Source organism: Ursus americanus, chromosome 19 (genome assembly GCF_024610735.1).
Source record: "Ursus americanus isolate L20-20 chromosome 19, mUrsAme1.1.p, whole genome shotgun sequence".
NCBI lineage: Eukaryota > Metazoa > Chordata > Mammalia > Carnivora > Ursidae > Ursus > Ursus americanus.
In genome coordinates this window covers 11882102-11900647 of record NC_142145.1, presented here as the reverse complement: position 1 = coordinate 11900647, position 18546 = coordinate 11882102, and positions in this window count along the sequence as shown.

Genomic DNA, 18546 nt, shown 5'->3' with positions numbered 1-18546 from the left:
TTGCTTGACTCCTCTTAGAAAAATGGCTTAAAAAACACTTATTTTCCAAGTTAGTCACTTATCTCAGGGGAGTTGGGTCGAACCACAAAGCACCATCCAAGCAGAGAGTATGTGCGCCAGGGCACAAATCCTGGTACAGATCATGACCAAATCCTTTTCTCTTAGTGCTTTTCCACGAAGTGAGAGGGAAAAGTGGGGCCACCTTCATCCAAGGTTGTGACATCATATGTGATGTCTCTAAGTCTGGGTCACTGAAACCAAAGCATTTTTCTCTGTTCAACTGCTTTGCTTAATGTAACGGTATTAGCAATACCAGGAATTACATTATTGCTGTAAGTAATTTCTCACCAGTGTTGTCAATGTTCATTTTTTGTTTTTGTTTTTTTAACTCAGAGTTCTTTTTTTTATTATTATGTTATGTTGGTCACCATACAGTATATCATTAGTTTTTGATGTAGTGTTCAATGATTCGTTATTTGCATGTAACACCCAGTGCTCATTAAAATACATATAAACACTCTGGCACTTGTTCTGTTTTTCATATATATATTGAAGTGTGAAAATGGCAGAATTTTCCAAATTTACCAAAGTTCAAATGTAAATAGTAGACCCTTTCTGTTTGAATATTAATTGCATACTATTGTCCTGGATTTTTTTTTTAAGATTATTTATTTTATAGAGTGCATGTAAGCACAGGGAGGGACAGAGGGCGAGAGAGAGAGGGCGAGCTTTAAGCAGACTCCACTCTGAGTGCAGAGCCTGATGGAACTCCATGTCATGATCCTGAGATCATGACCTGAGCTGAAATCAAGAGTCAGACGCTCAACAAACTGAGCCACCCAGGCGCACCAAGACCCAGGTTTTTTGTTTTTTGTTTTTTTTAGTGGAATCATTGGTTCAGAGAATTTCAGTCACATATTAATGTATTGTTTTAAAATCCTGGATATGTTTACAGAATAGTTAACACCCTCAAATAACTGTCAGTGTGTGTGTTTAACTTTTCATCAAACACTGTTGTCAAAGTGACAGTTTTTTATCTGGAGTTAAGATGTTCCATTGTTAAACACCTTTACCTCTATAGTGGGGCAAGGAGAGCTGATAAATTCAATCATGCTCTTCCTGGTTGCTGAATATCAAAGTAAAGAAGCTAATTAAGTCACCTAAGGATACATGTGTGAAAGCAAGGGAACCCACAGGCTCTAGGGTAAACATGTTGCGAATTTCAGAAAAGATCTGGCTTCACAGGAGTGCCAAAGTGCACATTAGGATAAGTGCAGTTGAAATATTAAGCATAAGTTTACACTGGCACTGCACGTGGGATTGAAATTTGTGCTTCTTAAATCTATAGGGATGCAACAGTGAAGGAAGGGCACTTTTGAACTTCAAGAACAAGAGATTCTCAGTATTACTCCTTTCTCTAAAGACTCATCTTTACACATCTGAAATCCAGAGATATTGCTTGTTTACATTTTGGCAAATACAGTTCTATTTCAGTGCTTTTTTATATATATCATTTATATTTTAAAAATTGATGTTTTTAGGAATAGGTAAATATATTATAATTTTTACTATATATTATATTATTTTTTAAAAAATGTTAAGTATTTTCAAAATTCTTAAAAACTATAATTCTACTATGTTTGGATATTTAATTTGTTTTCACTGGTTTGCTGTTATAAACATGAACGTCTCTGTGCACACATTTATGTACATAATATTGCTAGAATTAAAATTAATGGGTCAAAGGATATTGATCTAGTTTTTTTTAGTACATATTGAGCTTTTTCTCTGAATAGTTTATATCTATTTATGTTTTGCTGGACAGAAATGCTTTATCACATCCTTAGGTTCACTGGGTATTATTAACATTTTTCTTAGACTTTTAGAAAAATCTTGGGATTTGCTTTCTAAATTAAGCAAGATATACAAGGCATCATTCAGTATAAAATAATGTGGCACCACGTAGAAGCTAGCCTTCTGGTTCTTGTATGGTTTACTGTTCTACCACCAGCAATGAATGGTGGAAAATCACAGTCCTTTTAGACCCATGCCAACACAGAGAACTGACTGTAAGTTAGTATCTACTGAAGAATAAAAGAAGAGTCACAAGAAACCCTTTCCTCCTTACACATGAAATGAGAAAGACTTTTCATGGAAATACTTTATTACATCATTAAGTAGCTATTGATAAGTTTCCAAATGATATAATAACTTTCTTGTGTCATTCAGATCATAGTGGTACATCATTAATAAGAGTCAACCTTTGGTCTAAAGTGATCATTACTTGTAGTGAAGAAAAGTTTCAACTTTCTGATTATTGTTTTAAGACTTCAGGGTGAATCAACATTAGATAAACAGGTAATTTGAAGCCCTATGCTTTTTAAAGTTTGCTTTATGGTTGTGTTTTTGTTTTTTGTTTTTGTTTTTGTTTTTTTTTTTTTTGGTTTTTGTTTTTTAAATGCAGGAAGCCTGGTATTTCACCTAGCACTTTAATCTTACTATGTGTAACCACCTAACTCTAATTTATGTTTGCTATCATTTCAGACAGGACCAGTCCTGTCCAAAAACAACTTTAAAATATGAATTTGTAGGTCTACTGTGCTGAAGCTGCATTAAGTAAATGTAATAATTCCATTCCAAATGATGAAAATTGATGATGACATGTTACTTTTAATAAACAGAGTCTGCAGTTGATATAGGAGTGCCTTAGATCAAAATCAAGATATATTAAGGACAAAAGAATAAAATCAAAGAAAGAATTATAGTAAACCCAAGGAAAACTATTCATGAATTAACCTCAGGGTTTAGGACAGCCATGAGCAAGAGTCCTGGTGGCAGGATTCACACCTGTATTTAGATGCTAGTGCCATATATCCTCAAGGAGTGTTATTGTAGCTGTGAGCAAGTGTAAAAATATTGTCCATAAAAATATGTTGTGGACTGAGGGCAGGCTTTGGGATATAAGAGGCCTTGCTTGGCTCCTGGGAGGCAGTCAAACTTGAGTACTAAGTATGACCTTCTCCACTTATTGTCCTGGGCCAAGAGACAAACCGAGTTCAACTGAGTGGCCTTGCTTTATTTTGGGAACATAAATGAGGAATTAATTAGTTCCATGGGGGAATACTGTGTAATTATTCTCCTTGTGGACTTGTTCTCTTTAACTCTTGTGTTATTCATCTATTTTGGTTTGTTTTCTTTTCAATATTTGTTGCCTTGAAATATATACTTAGGGTACACAAAATACAAATGTAAAGCTAAATGGTTGACAGCACAACAAACACCAGGGTTAACCATCATCAAAGTCAAAAACAGACTTGAAACAATCCTCACACCCTCAAAACTGTTAGTGCTCCATTCTAGACAGTTCTCATTCCCTTTCCAGAGAATGCACACTCTATCCTGATTTTATGGTTTTTTCCATTTCCATGATTTTTTTAAAAAATAGTCTTTATTTTTTAGAGTAGTTTTAGGTTCACACGAAAAGGGAACCAAGGCACAGTCATTTCCCACATATCCCGATTTCATTCATGCATAGTTACTCCCGTTATCAACAACCCCCACCAAAGTGATATATTTGTTACAACTGATGAACCTACATTGACACATCATTATTACCTGAAGTCCATAGCTTATATTAGGGTTTGCTCTTGGTGTTTTATACCCTATGGATTTGGAAAATGTATGATGACATGTATTATTCACCATTATAGTTTTATGTAGAATGGTTTTCTTGTCCTAAAATTTCTCTGTGCTCTACCTATTCATCCCTCCCACCCTCCTAAACTCCAGCAACTACTGATCTTTTTCCTATATCCACACTTTAACCTTTTCTAGAAAGTCATGTAGTTGGAATCGTAAAATACATTGACTTTTCAGATTGGCTTCTTCACTTAGTGATATGCATTGAAATTTCTTCCTGTCCTTGATAGCTCATTTTAGTACATAACATTACATTGCCTGGATAGACTGCAATTTATTTGTCCATTCACCTATTGGAAGTACATTTTGGTTTCTTTCAGGTTATGGAAATTATGAATAAAGCTGCTATAAACGTTAGTATGCAGGTTTTTATGTAGATACAAGTTTTCAACTTCTCTCACCAAGGAGCACGATTGCCGGATCACATAGTTAGTGTATATTTAGTTTTATAAGTTGCTGCTAAATTATCTTCCAGAGTGTCTGTACTGTCTTACATTATCGCTGACGATAAATGAGAATCTCTGTTGCTCTAAATCCTTTCCAGTATTTGGTGTCATCTGTTGTCAGTGTTCTGGATTTTGGCCATTCTAATTGATGTGAAGTAATGTTTCATTGTTGTATTAATTTGCAATTCATTAATGATATGATGTGGACCATTTCTTCATATGCTTATTTACCATCTGTATATCTTCTTTGGTGAGGTGTCTATTAAGGTTTTGGGCCCATTTTCTTAATCGAGTTGTTTATTTTCTTAGTTTTGAGTTTTAACAGTTCTTAAACATTAAAAGTTCTTATATATTAGTTCTTACATATTTAAGAGTTTTGATAATAGTCCTTTATGAGATTTTTTTGCAAGTATTCTCTACAAGTCTATGGTTGTATTTTCATTTTCTTGACAGTATGTTTTACGAAACAGAAATATTTCATTTTAATAAAGTCAATTAATTTAATTGATAAATTCAATTAATTTAGTAAAGTCAAGCTTATCGATTATTTCTTTCATGGATTGTGCCTTTGGTGTTTCTCTAAAAAGGCATTGCTCTACCCAAGAATATTTGGATTTCCTCCTATGTTATCTTCTTGGAGTTCTGTAGCTTTGCATTTTACTTTTACGTTTGTAATCCATTTTGAATTAATTTTTGTGAAGGGTGTTAAGCTCTGTGTCTAGATTCATTTTTTTTCATTTTTTTTTTGCATATTCCACATAGCAGCATTTGTTTAAAAGACATTTTTGCCCCAGTGTATTGCCTTTGCTCCTTTTCCAAAGATCAAAGGAATGTTACTTATATGGTTCTATTTCTGGGTTTTTTATTCTCTTCCATTGATCTGTTTATCTATTCTTTCATCCATATCAAACTGCCTTGATTATTGTAGCTTTATAGTAAGTCTTGATTCAGGTAGTGCCAGTCCTCTAACTTTTTTCTTCTTCAATATTGTGTTCACTATTCTGGGTCTTTTGCTTCTTCATATAAACTTTAGAATCAGTTTGCTAATATCCATACAATCACATGTTGGGGTTTTGATTGGGATTGCATTGAAGCGGTAGTTCAAGTTAGGAAGAAATAACATCTTGACAATATTGAGACTTCTTATCCAAGAATATGGGATATTTTTCCATTTACTAGGTCTTTGATTTTGTTCATCGGAGTTTTGTAGTTTTCCTCATATGGCTCTTGTGCATATTTTGTTAGATTTACAACTAAGTATTCTGGTTTGGGGGTGCTAATGTAAATGGTATTGTGTTTTTAATTTCAAATTCCATTTGTTCATTGCTGGTAAATAGGAATTAGATTGATTTTTATATTTTAGTCTTGCATCTTGGTAATATTGCTATAATTGCTTATTAGTTCTGGGAGTTATTTATGTTGATTCTTTTGAATTTTCTGCGTAAACAATCACATCATCTGTAACAAAAATTGTTTTATTTCTTCCTTTCCAGTCAGTCTGTTTTTATTTCCTTTTGTTATTGTAATAGCTAGTTCTTCTAGAATAGTTTTAAAAAGGAGTGGTTTCAAGGGGACAGCCTTGCTTTGTTCTGGATCTTAGTGAGAAAGCTTCTAGTTTCTGTCTGAGTTGAGTATGATGTTAGCCGTGTAGGTTTTGTAGATATTCTTTATTAGTTTGAGGAAGTTCCCCTCTATTGTTCATTTATCAAGATTTTTTATTATAAATGGGTGTTGGATTTTTGTCAGATGCCTTTTCTGCATCTTTTGATATGACCATGTGATTTTTCTTTTTAGCCTGTTGTTATGATAGATTATATTAATTGGTTTTCAAATGTTAACCAGTCTTGCATACCTGGATCAATCCCAGTTGGTGTGGTATATAATTCATACTTTTCATTACTGCATTCAATTTTATAATATTTTGTTAAGAATTTTTGCATCTATGTTCATGGGAAATATTGATATGTAGCTTTCTTTTCTTGTAATGTCTTTGTCTGATTTTGTATTAGAGAAGTGCTGGCCTAATAGAATGAATTAGGAATCATTCCTACTGCTTCTGTCTTCTGAAAGAGATTGGAAAGAATTGATATAATTCATTTCTTAAGTGTTTGGTAGAATTCACCAGTGAACCCATCTGGACTTGGTGTTTTCTGTTTTGGAAGATAAGTAATTATTGTATCAATTTCTTTAGTAGGTAGTGAGCTACTCATATTGTCTATTTCTTATGCGAGTTTTAGCAGATCTTGTCTTTCAAGGAATTGGCCCATTTCATCTAGATTATCAAATTTGTGGCCACAGAATTTTTCATAGTTTTCCCATATTATCCTTTTAAAATCCTTGGAATTTGTATTTTTGTTCCCTTCATTTCTGATGTTTCGTAGTTTGTGTCTTCTCTCTTTTTTTTTCTCAGCCTGACATTACACTTACAATATTATCCATGTTTTCAAAGAAACAACCTTGGTTTTACTGACTTCTCTAGTGGTCCTGTTTTTAATTTCATTGATTTCTGCTGTAATTCTTATTTTTCTTTCTCTGCTTTTTTTTGAAATTTATTTTATATTTCTCTCCCTACTTTTCTTTTTGAGTCTCCTAAGGTGGAAGCTTAGATTATTGATTTTAGATCTTTCTTTTTTTTTCAGTATGTGCATTCAATGATACAAATTTCCCTCTAAGCACTATTTTCAGTAAATCCCACAACTTTGGTCAAGTTGTGTTTTCAGTTTCATTTAGTTCAAAGAGCATCTAATTTCTCTTGAGATTTCTTCTTGCCCCATGTGTTATTTTTTTAAGTGTGTTGTTTAGTATCCCAAGTGTTTCTGAATTTTAAGGTATCTTTCTGTTATTGATATCTAGTTTAATTCCAACCAGAAGCAGACATTTTATGATGTCTATATTTTTCAGCTTCTTAAGATATCTTTTATGGCCCCGTAAGTGGCTATCTTGGTGAAATCCAAAATATGTATACCAATTGCATTCCCACCAGCACTGTATGAGAATGTTGATCCATATCCTTATCATCTGTGGGTTTTAGTTTTATTCTGGTGTATGCTTAAAGGAATGTTACTGTGGCCTTAATTGGCTGTCTTAGGTTGAGTTTCTTCTTGAAAGCAGAGCCTTAGAAAAGAACTTATATGCAGGATGCCATCCAAGGAAGTAGGAAAGAAGGACCTTAGGGACTGACTGAAAAATGAAAACCCAATATAAATGTGTGTTAGAGAGGTCACCACTATGGGCAACTAGGGTTTGTTCCCTTTTAGGACCTAATGAAGAATGTACAGAATATCATTCAGAATCCTCTGCTCAAGGATCAACTAAGAAGATAATTATTTATTGACTATAGTCCTCCTTTGTAAGGGATTACTCAAGCTTTCTTGCACTTCCACACTTGCCCAGTAGGCTTTTACTGGTGTTCTTAACGTTGGAGAAACCCTGAAGCAGGCAGAAATACATGAGACACTCTTAAGGCAAGATGCTGTCTGAGCAAGACTGAAAGACATGGCTGAAATTAGAGATAAAACAGAGGGGATATAGGGAGGTGTGCAGTGGCTTCTAAGGGAAGTTCAATGGTAACTAATGGAGCAAAGCACGTTTTGTGCTTATTGACCATTTGGACTTTTATAAAGTGATACTTGAAGCTTCTTGAACATTGTTTTATGATATCATCTCTGTGTGTTTTAGTTTTCATTTGTAGAAATGTTTTATATAACATAGTTATGATTACTTTATCACTTACATGTGCTGTAAATATCATTTCATCCTTTCACCTTGCCTTTCTACTTTCTTAATCATGGGTTTGCTGAATAGGAGATCCTATTTTAGTGTAGTCTAATTTTTCAAGCTTTGTATTTGTAATTAGTATTTTCATGCCTTACTTAAGGAATCTTTTCCTATAAAAGGTTTATAGAGATATATTATTATTAAAAGGTTTTTGCTTGGAACACCTGAGTGACTCAGTGAGTTAAGCATACAACTCTTGATTTTGGCTCAGGTCGTAGATCTCAGGGTCCTGGGAGCAAGCCGCCCCACGTAGGGCTCTGTGCTCAGGGCAGTCTGGTTATCCCTCTCCATCTGCTTCTCTCTCTCTCCCCATGCCCCACTCATTCTCTCTCCCTGTCTCCCTCTTTCACATATACATAAATGAATAAATAAAATCTTTAAAAAAAAGAAGGATTTTGCTTGTCTTTTATGGTAAACTCTACAATCCATGTGTATTGATTTTTATATATGATGCATTATATCATATGTTAATGTGTATAATATATATATTACATATGTAATACATTTATGTTTTGTGCCCAGCCTCCTCCTTTCTCTTTCTACAGGGATCTCTTGTACATCCCACCCTCACATAAATGGTAACCTTGCAATTAGTGATTTTCTTTTCTTTTTTAAAAAATATTTTATTTATTTATTTGAAAGAGAGAGAGAGAGCACATGACCAGGGAGGAGAGGGAGAAGCAGGCTGCCCACTGAGCAGGGAGCCCAATGCAGGGTTTGATGCCGGGCTTGATGTGGCACTTGATCCTGGGACTCCAGGCTTGATCCTGGGACTCCAGGGTCATGACCTGAGCCAAAGGCAGACGCTTAAACAACTGAGCCATCCAGGCGCCCCAATTAATGATCTTCTTACAAGACCCAGGTTCCCTTGCCAAAATTGTTTGCATCAGTTATGGAGGCTTGTTCTAAATTACCTGTTCTTTCTCTGGCAGTGGATGCTCCAAAGTGGAAAGATTGGGTTCTACCTCTATGTTAAAGAAACAATGAGGAGACTCTCGAGACCAAGAGAAAAAGGGTTGAGGTGGGGAGAGAAAGTACTGAAAACATTCTAGTACTGAGTTTCTCATATTTTCAAGGTAACCATCCTGCCTTTCTTCAGATTTTATTCCTCAATTTATAAATCAGTGAGTCTTCCTTTTTGCCTAAGCTGGAGTTAGATGTCTCTCACAAGAGCAAAAATCTTTGTCTCTCTATTTCTGTAGACTAGATTACTAGAAGTACTAGAAGTAAACACATTGCTCATAACACATTCATATTTTATATTTCTACTTTATTGCCAGTTGCCTTCCAGAATGGGTTTAAATAATCGAATTTCAATCAATTATGTATGAGTAACTTTTTTCTTTACACAATTTTATACCACACACATTATTAGCTTTTTCTCTTTTACTTTTTCTAAATCTGTTAGTCCCCCTAATTTCCATGATTGTTGCAACATTAGCCGTTGGTTCAATAAAGGGAGGAAGGAGCAGATGAGTCTTGTAGAAAAAGAGAAACAAGTGCCTAAAATTCAAGAACCACAAGATTAGGGAAGGGTTTTTTTTGTTGTTGTTGTTCCAGAATTGTTTTAATTTTCTTCTCTACCTTCAACACTGATGTTTGACAATCTTAGGCCTAAAAATAAATGGAGAAGAATGATTAGAACTGGCTGGAGATTCACCATTATAAATGTGTCTGTATTCAGTGCCCCTGGCAGCATAACTGGACAAGCATAAGAGCCATTATATTCCCTTATGTTACCAAGACACAGCTACTTTTTGGAAGTAATACATGAATTTTGAAATTGAATGATTCTTATTATCTCAAATAAATATTTTATTTTATTTTTTTCTCACAAAGATATTTTAAAATAAATAGCTCTTGTCTTCCATCTGGTATATCTCCTCTGTTCAAAACTATAATTTGGGAAGGACCTGAAATATGATTTACATGTCTAATTTTAATAAATGAACAGAATGTAGAGGAATGAGCTGGCCTCATGATAGCCTCTAATAACAAAAACATCTTCAACAATAACAAGCATTAACTGAGTGCCTACATGTTTATGTGGGACACACATTTTACATTTGATAATTGTATTACCTTCCACAATAGCACTAGGAAGTGTTATTAATTAATTAATTATTTTTTTTTACAAAATACCCTTTTTTAATTTTTTTTATTTTATTTTTTATTTATTTTATTTTTTAAAGATTTTATTTATTTATTTGACAGAGATAGAGACAGCCAGCGAGAGAGGGAACACAAGCAGGGGGAGTGGGAGAGGAAGAAGCAGGCTCATAGCGGAGGAGCCTGATGTGGGACTCGATCCCATAACACCGGGATCATGCCCTGAGCCGAAGGCAGACGCTTAGCCGCTGTGCCACCCAGGCGCCCCTGCAAAATACCCTTTTTTTTAAAAAAGAGTTCTAGACAAACTCCATAGAGATAGGTATTAACTTTTTTAACTGTTCCACTGGTAGCTTCCATGAGTTGACCTGACATTATTATAGAGAATCAGAGGAAATTGTACTCTTGTTTGAAGATGGAAGAATGGAGAGGTAAGCTCCTATATGAGGTTTGAAGATGACCACTGTATTATGACCTGGAAATGTCATAGGAAGTATGAAGCCTATAAGCAAAATATTTTAGGGTAGAGAAAAGGTCTGGGCAAGTGACTTAGTCAATGCAGAAGAGAGACATCTGATAAATGAGGTAGAAAAGAAAAATTATTTTTCACTGTGATATGCAATAGGTAGTATAATTCTAAATTGAGGACCATAGGTTTTCTTTTTTGTATAAGTTGGATTTCTTTGTTCCTACATTGATTCATCTTTAAAATCAAGATGGCAATATATTGATTTAACTAATGGGGAAACACATAAAAATATATACATATAATTTAGTCATTGATAAATACAAGGCAATGTAGAACTAGTAAAATAATGTTCAATAGTTAATTAGAAGATGTTTCGTGATTTGGTATTCTGGAGCTATGGATAATTAAGTATTTCTGACAAGCAGATCATCTGAGCAAAGGATTCAGTGGTTGTTAATTGAATTATGTCTATGTGTTTGTTACTTCCTTTTGTTTGCTTGCATCAATTTAAGTTCACAGTAATAGATACATTAAAACTGCTCACCACCCTATGTCTGCTGGTTAAAGGATTAATTAAATCAGGTTGAATGCAATTCAATTAATACTTTTTATCTGGCTGCTGTTTGTTTGCTTCTAGATATTTTCGCTACTGTCTGTAATGAAATCAGATACCAGCCATAGGTTTTAGGTATGGTGGTAGCAGTCAGAACGCCTGGGCCTAGGAAGTTTATTTCTGTCGATTAATGATATCTCACTGAGGCATACACTTAGGGGTATGACAAAAACGAGTGATGCAAAAAACAAAACAAAACAAAAACCCCAAAAAACAAAATGATGTAACTGTCAGCTTCCAACAAATAGTACATATCTCACCTGACTTGCGATGGGGTTATGTCCTGATAAATTCATCATAAGTTGAAAATAACAGAAGTCAAAAATACATTTAATACAGCTAGCCTACTGAACACCATAGTTTGGCCTAGCATACCTTAATCATGCTCAGAACCCTTACATTAGCCTGTAGTTGAGCATAATCATCTAACACAAAGCCTGTTGTATCATAAAGTGAGGAATATCTCATATAAATCATTGAATACTGTATTGAAAGTGAAAAACAGACAAGTGTATGGACACAGATGGTTGTCAGTGAGTCAGTTGTTGACCCTCATGATCACTGGCTGACTGGGGGCTGTGGCTTACTTATGAAAGAAGATTGTACCACATATCCCTGGCCTGGGAAAAGGTCAAAATGAAAAATTCAAAGTACAGTTTCTACTCAATGAGTACCACTTTCACACCATTGTAAAGTCAAAGAATCATTAAGTCAGGACCATCTGTATTCCATAGGTAGCTTGCCTTTGTTTTGGAAATATGAGAGAGGGCACAAAAATTTGAGAGCTTGTCTCTGACATTTGAGTTTTCAGGATGGTTTGTTATGCAATGGGAGGAGTTCTGCACAGTGTCTATAGGCTCTGCAAAATTCTGGAATCAGGGGTGTGTGTGTGTATGGGGGCAATTTCACAGCTTTTTATCATTTATCAAGAATAAAACAATTACTGTATACATTTTCATCCCACTTGAAATATTGAGTCAGTATCAGTGGAGGAAGGAAAACCCAGTAATGACTTGGTCTTTTTATTTCTTTAGAATGAATCTTTGGGTAGGCACAATAAATTGTTTCACAGCATAATTCATTGGGGGCTCTTGAACTTCAGTTTGTATTATATATTCATAGCTTTTTGTGGCAGCCATAGGCCATGAGTCTTAGGCCTGACATGATGAGTCTACAGGGAGAAGGCTGCAGTTTGTGTTACAGATGCCCTTAAGAGAGTTCCCAGCTGTGTACTCTGCTTTTAAAATGGATGCAAAATTAAACTTACCATAATGACTTCTGTTGAAGTCAGTGAGAATTAGTCTTCAGCTATACAGGTGCTACAAGATAAAATGACTTATTTAAGCACTCATAAGAGATTTCTGCAATTGAGAACTGAGAAAATGAACACTCAAGTTTATGTCTACTGCATATTTTTTAATCCTTAAAATGAATATATAAACTTCTGAAAAAGAAAAAGAAACCCCTCTCTGAAGTCAGGCTAAATGAGGGGAATGAATGCTATTCCAAAATTCTTAAATTATAAAAGGAAGTCTTCCAAAGGGATCAGATGAGAAAGATAGCTTTAGAGAAATCTAATTTAGGGAGAATCTTTACAAAAGGGCTGTTGTTAGATTTAGAGAGAGAGAACTCCATTGTTCTACCCTACAGTAGGGTTGATAGATGTTTCTGCATGGAATGTATCTATAGATATGGCTTCAAAGGGCTTTCTCTGTTGGAAGGTATGCATCTGTATCAGGGTTGAAAATGGCATTACTCTTGTCAAAATCTTGGTCGTGATATAGTAGGCACTCTTCCAATATTAGAGTGGTGATAGGAACAATCCTAAGGAGTATTCGTCTGAAGAATTTTGGTGGAATAAGGAATAGGAAAGCAAAAGCACTATCTGGAGTTCACTTGATCTTCACTTCATAATCCTAGAAAGTATACCAAGAATTGTGGAAACAGCAGCTTATGAAAAGTGGAAGAGTGCAACACTGAAGAACCATGCTCAGTGCAAGTGTTTTTACAATTCCAAACCTAGGGTGCCACATTGTTCTTAAGTCATCTGAGATTATGAAGCCACTATGGCACTCTGTCTTCTAAACATATAGTAACAATTTCTCTGTTTGTATGTCAGCTCGCACAGCTTTTCTCCTGGGCTGCAGATACATTGAGGTACCAAAATTTAGCCGGAACAGGAGGATATCTGGAGCTAGGATTCAGAGCAAACTTCCTAAATATAGGAATTCTCCAAGATTCTCCCAGATTCTGTGAAATGTGGAAGAAACCTAGAAAACTAGAGCAGTATTAAAATCCAGATAAACAATAGGGTTCCTCATCTCATCTTAGAGAGGGTTCTGGTCAGGAATTCCTAACTTGAGCATAAACTATGTAGCTGTGTATTTTCTGGGAGGATATATTTGGAACCTAGAAGAAGAAATGATGGTGTTTGGAACTCAGCAAAGCCTGTTTTTATGAGAAGCCAGTCAGAGCGAACTTGCCCCAGTTTGGATTTACTTCCCCTTCCAGATGTTCTTGAATCTAGATGCCACTTTATTTTTGGTTGCTTGCCCTGCTTCCTGGATGAGAGGCCCAGAAATGCCTTGGGCCCTTGCAGGATCGTGACATTTCACCCCACCATTGTTACCTCATCTCCTATCGTGATCTGTGACTCAGACTTCCTGATGGCGATGTCAAGATTTTGGAAACCACAGTAGTTCCTGATTCCAGATCCCAATGTTATAGGATACACAGAACCTCTGAATATCTCAGGTAAGTTCCAGAGAGTTGGAGAAATATACAGTCTCCACCGGGGTTCTCTCTCTTGGGAAAATTTGGGCTGATGTAAGAGAAGTGATATAAAGAAACTGGAAGAGAAGGTTTTTCACTTTTTCTTTCTACTTATGCATTGTCCTAAGATACAGCAGTTCTACATGGTCTCCTAAAGGCATCCTGAAAAACAAAAAGTTGTATTTTCCTGAGATATTGAGGCCAGTTTGACTATGTACAGCATTATATTTATGCACCCTTTCATTTTATCCCCTACTTTCCTGTCTCTCTCATTCTTGTTTCTTTCAATTGAACCCTACTCTCAGTAAAGCATTACCATGTGAGTTTGGCCTCAAGTTCTGTTTTCTAGGAAATTAGGTCTAAAATAGAACTTAACCAAAGAAAGACAGTCAGATGGGCAAGATTAACCTAGTCATTAGAGCTTAAAGGAAAAAATATGATTATAGAGTGGCATGATTTACCTCCCATCTTAGACTCTATTATACCTATGTTTGCCATGTAAAGTAGCGGAATAAGGTCTGGATTAAATATGAACCAAAAGCCCCTATTCCCTAAAAAAACTGTGGTACTGGAGCACAAACAACACTATTTTTGATGCCCTGTGAACACTGTACCTTGTAACTATAGACTTACAGTAAAATAATTAGATTTGTAGTTTAGAACCTTTTCATGTAGCAAACCCCAGGCCCAGTTGGCTTCACTGGGGAATGCTACCAAACACTTCTGGAAGAAGTAATATTTCTACACAAACTTTTCTGATCTTGGACAATTTTTGGATTCTGGACAGTATCCATATAATTCTTGAGCTGTGAATGGAAGAAAGGAAGTAGGCATTTGTACTCCTACATCAACCAAGCATTGAATGGGGGCTATACGTAGCGGGGAATTACAGTCTCCAGCAAAGCTCCTTCCTTTGAGTAAGGGCAGTTTCTGGGGAGGAACTGGACTTTGGGCTCATCCCACCCAATCTTCCTGGCAGCTCAGTGGAGGAGCGTTCTACCCTGAAGCTGGGTATCTGTGTGGTACACTGCAGTGCCCACCACAGATCTCTCATACAGGACTGATTATGATTTAGATTGAAGATCCTAGAGGGAAAAAAAAATTGCTTCAGCAGTTCTAGGTCTCTACCACATCACAGACTTGGTAGTGTTCAGTACGATTTGGAAGTACTTGTGAGCAGGAGGTAAAGACCCTTTAGGAGCAAATGTTATCTAGTGAAATTAGTTGAGGTGGTTTGTCTTATTGGAAGCAGCAGACCTTGTGGAGTTTGGATGCCTGCCAGTAGATGGGGGACAACAGGAATGGATTTCCCTGGAGGGGAAAGAAGAAATACATGGCAAATGTTAATCAGTAGCTAATATTCTTTATTTACAAGAATTCATGTTGGAGCCTTAAAACACCTCTAGGTCTTGTTGTTGGCGGTGGTGGTGGTGGTGGTGTGTGTGTGTGTTTATTTGAAACCTTAGCTGAGACTTCTACTTTCCTGGGCTTCAGTTTTTGCTTCACATTAGCCACTATGTGCCTCCATTCCAGAAGGTCCTGTTCCCATTTTTCCTTTTTGTTTCTGACCTTTGAAATGAGACACAGTGACTTGACCGTCATGCACATACTGCTACTAAACTGTTTTCCACAGTTATGAGGCCTTAAAGAGGCCATATTTCCTTTTAATGGGTACCCAAACCCAAAACCAGAGCATCGCTTTTTATAAATCTATGCTTAAGGACAGTACGTAACCATTACGTGTGTTATTTAAACAGACGCTTCTTGCTTGTTTCCATAATAAATTTAATTACGTTCTAGATAGTATGCTTATAAATATTTTCTAATGAATGTACTCCCAATTGAGAAAATGGAGCTTTTGCTGTAAAAGAGTATATGCTTTCCTGAAAAAACAATCCCACATTCTATAATAAACAAGTCCCATGGGAAAAATAAGATTGAGCCAGACCGCTCAAAATCTATGCAACTTTATATTCAGAATATCATCGAAAGCAATTCTTGGTTTATCAACGGGTAACTTGAAGAGTATCCAGACGCCTCAGTGAGGCTGCATGCTGCTTCAGGAGCTTTAAAATGCATTAGAAGAATAGTGTCAAAATGATAGCTTCTGAGCTGTGAGAGAATACAGGTGGACATAGAGCTCTGAGCACAGGCGAAAGTGCCAGCTGCCAGAGGTGACAGCAAGGTGTGCTTCTGTGTAGATGAGGCCTCTGTGCATCTAAAAGTGCTCCTGTCTGTATAGCAGCCATACCGAGGGTCTTTCTTTTTCCTGTAGAAGATTAAAATTCTGTACAAACTATTGTAGCTTCAAATTGCATGTGGACCCAGTGAACACTCAGCTTAAACTGACAAAATAATCCTATTTAACGATCACATAAGAACTAACTCATGTAAGAGAAATATGTCCTTAATCAAAATAGACTATAGCTCCAAATATAACGCATTCAATTTATATTGCTTATGGGTTTAGTATTAAGTATGGTTCTGAGTGACATTGGCCATGAGCTTACGAACTTTGTAAGGCAGATTCTGCATATGCCATGTTCACTTACAGGCATGACAAAAAACACCATGTTTTGAACTTAAGTAGATGCTTAAATTTTTTTTTTAATATTTTATTTATTTATTTGACAGAGATAGAGACAGCCAGCGAGAGAGGGAACACAAGCAGGGGGAGTGGGAGAGGAAGAAGCAGGCTCATAGCAGAGGAGCCTGATGTGGGGCTCGATCCCATTACGCCAGGATCACGCCCTGAGCCGAAGGCAGACGCTTAACTGCTGTGCCACCCAGGCGCCCCTAGATGCTTAAATTTTGATAGAACATTTTTTTATAGTTCAAACAAATTAGTATCTCATATGCATGCTCCCTAATGTTTTCATTTACATTAACCCATGAATTACAGTAGGTTTATCACTGAATTTTTACATATATGAATATCAAATCTCAGGGACTTCAATGACCAAAACTAGCATTAAACATTAAAGTGGGGAGTAAAATCTCCCACATTATATTCTTCCACTCCATGTTGCCTTTCATGAAGTAAATTTCAGGTTATTTGAGGCTTATATGCAGTTAAATAAAAAGGGATAAGATACTATCAGGGAAATGAATTACACATGATACACAATGCTTGAAATATGAAAAGTAGATAAAGTGACTGAAATACATAAAACTGATGTGAAACTGGAAAGAATAAATATGAGAAAATCACTAAATTTAACATCTTTATGTATCCTGAATTGTTCTTTAAATACCTGCTGCCCCAAGTGATTCTTTATCAGTTATATTCTTAATCTTGCTTATTTTAAATGTTTGAGAAAGACTGGAAATTTATGAATTTATAAAAGCATTTATGTACAATGAAACCATCATCCTCAAATACTTATACACACATAGACGTCAACACCATATATAACTGTGAGACACTGTAACATAACATGTAAGAGTCTGAAATTGCTTGAAATGCAGGATGGTATTATTAGACTTTAAATAATTTAGGCATGGCTGCATAGGTGGCCTGCCTGCAGGTCTCAGGACTTGGGAGCCAACTGTCAATTACTTTAAGTGTCTAAACTCATGGTACTCATTATTATGAGTGTTATTACAGATTCTACTGTATTTATATATAATTTGACCCTTAACACAATTTGTAGTAATGAATGTAATTTAAATACCCATCTTTTAAATTAAATAATGTAAATTTATATAAAGAATTAGAGTTGATTAGCTATCTTTCCAATATATAGGAAATATTTTTAGTTCTTATTCATTCTTGTAGGCATTGTACAAAAATATTTATAAAACATTTGCTTATACTCTTAAAAAATATCAAAGAGGAGGGCCAACATTATCCTGATATTAAAGCCAGAAAAGATACCAAAACACCAGCATTATCTTGATCCCCAAATCAAAACTACTAGAAAAGAAAACTACCAGCTAATATCTCTGACAGATATAGCTACAAAATATTTCAGTGAAATACTAGCAAATCAAACTCAGCAACACATTAAAAGAATCATACACATGATCAAGTGGGACTTAACCCTGGGATGTAAGGATGGTTCAATATATGTAAATCAATCAATGTGATACATCACATTAATAGAATGAAAGAAAAGAATCATATGATCAGATTAGCAGACCCAGAAAAAGCATTAGACAAAATTCAACATTTATTCATGATATTGATAAAACTCTTAACAAATTAGGTATGGAAGGAACGTATCTCAACATAATAAAGGCCATATATGACAAGCCTATATGACAAGCCCACCGCTATCATCATATTCAGTGGTGAAAGGTTGAAAGCTTTTCCTCTAAGATTAGGAATAAGATCAGGTGCCACTCTCACCATTCTTATTCAACGTAGTGCTAGCCAGACCAGTGAGGCAAGAAAAACAAATAAAAGTTATTAGAATTGGAAAGGAAGAAGTAAAAATATCTCTTTTGGAAGATGACATGAATTTATATTTAGAAAATTCTGAAGACTCAACCAAAAAATTAGCTCTAATTTTTAGCTCTAATCAGCAAATTGAGTGAGGTTGTAGGATACAAAATTAACATACAATAATCAGTAGTGTTGCTGTACACTAACAATGAATTTTCTGAAAAATAAATAGATCCCATTTATAATAGCATAAAAAACAGTGAAATACCTAAGA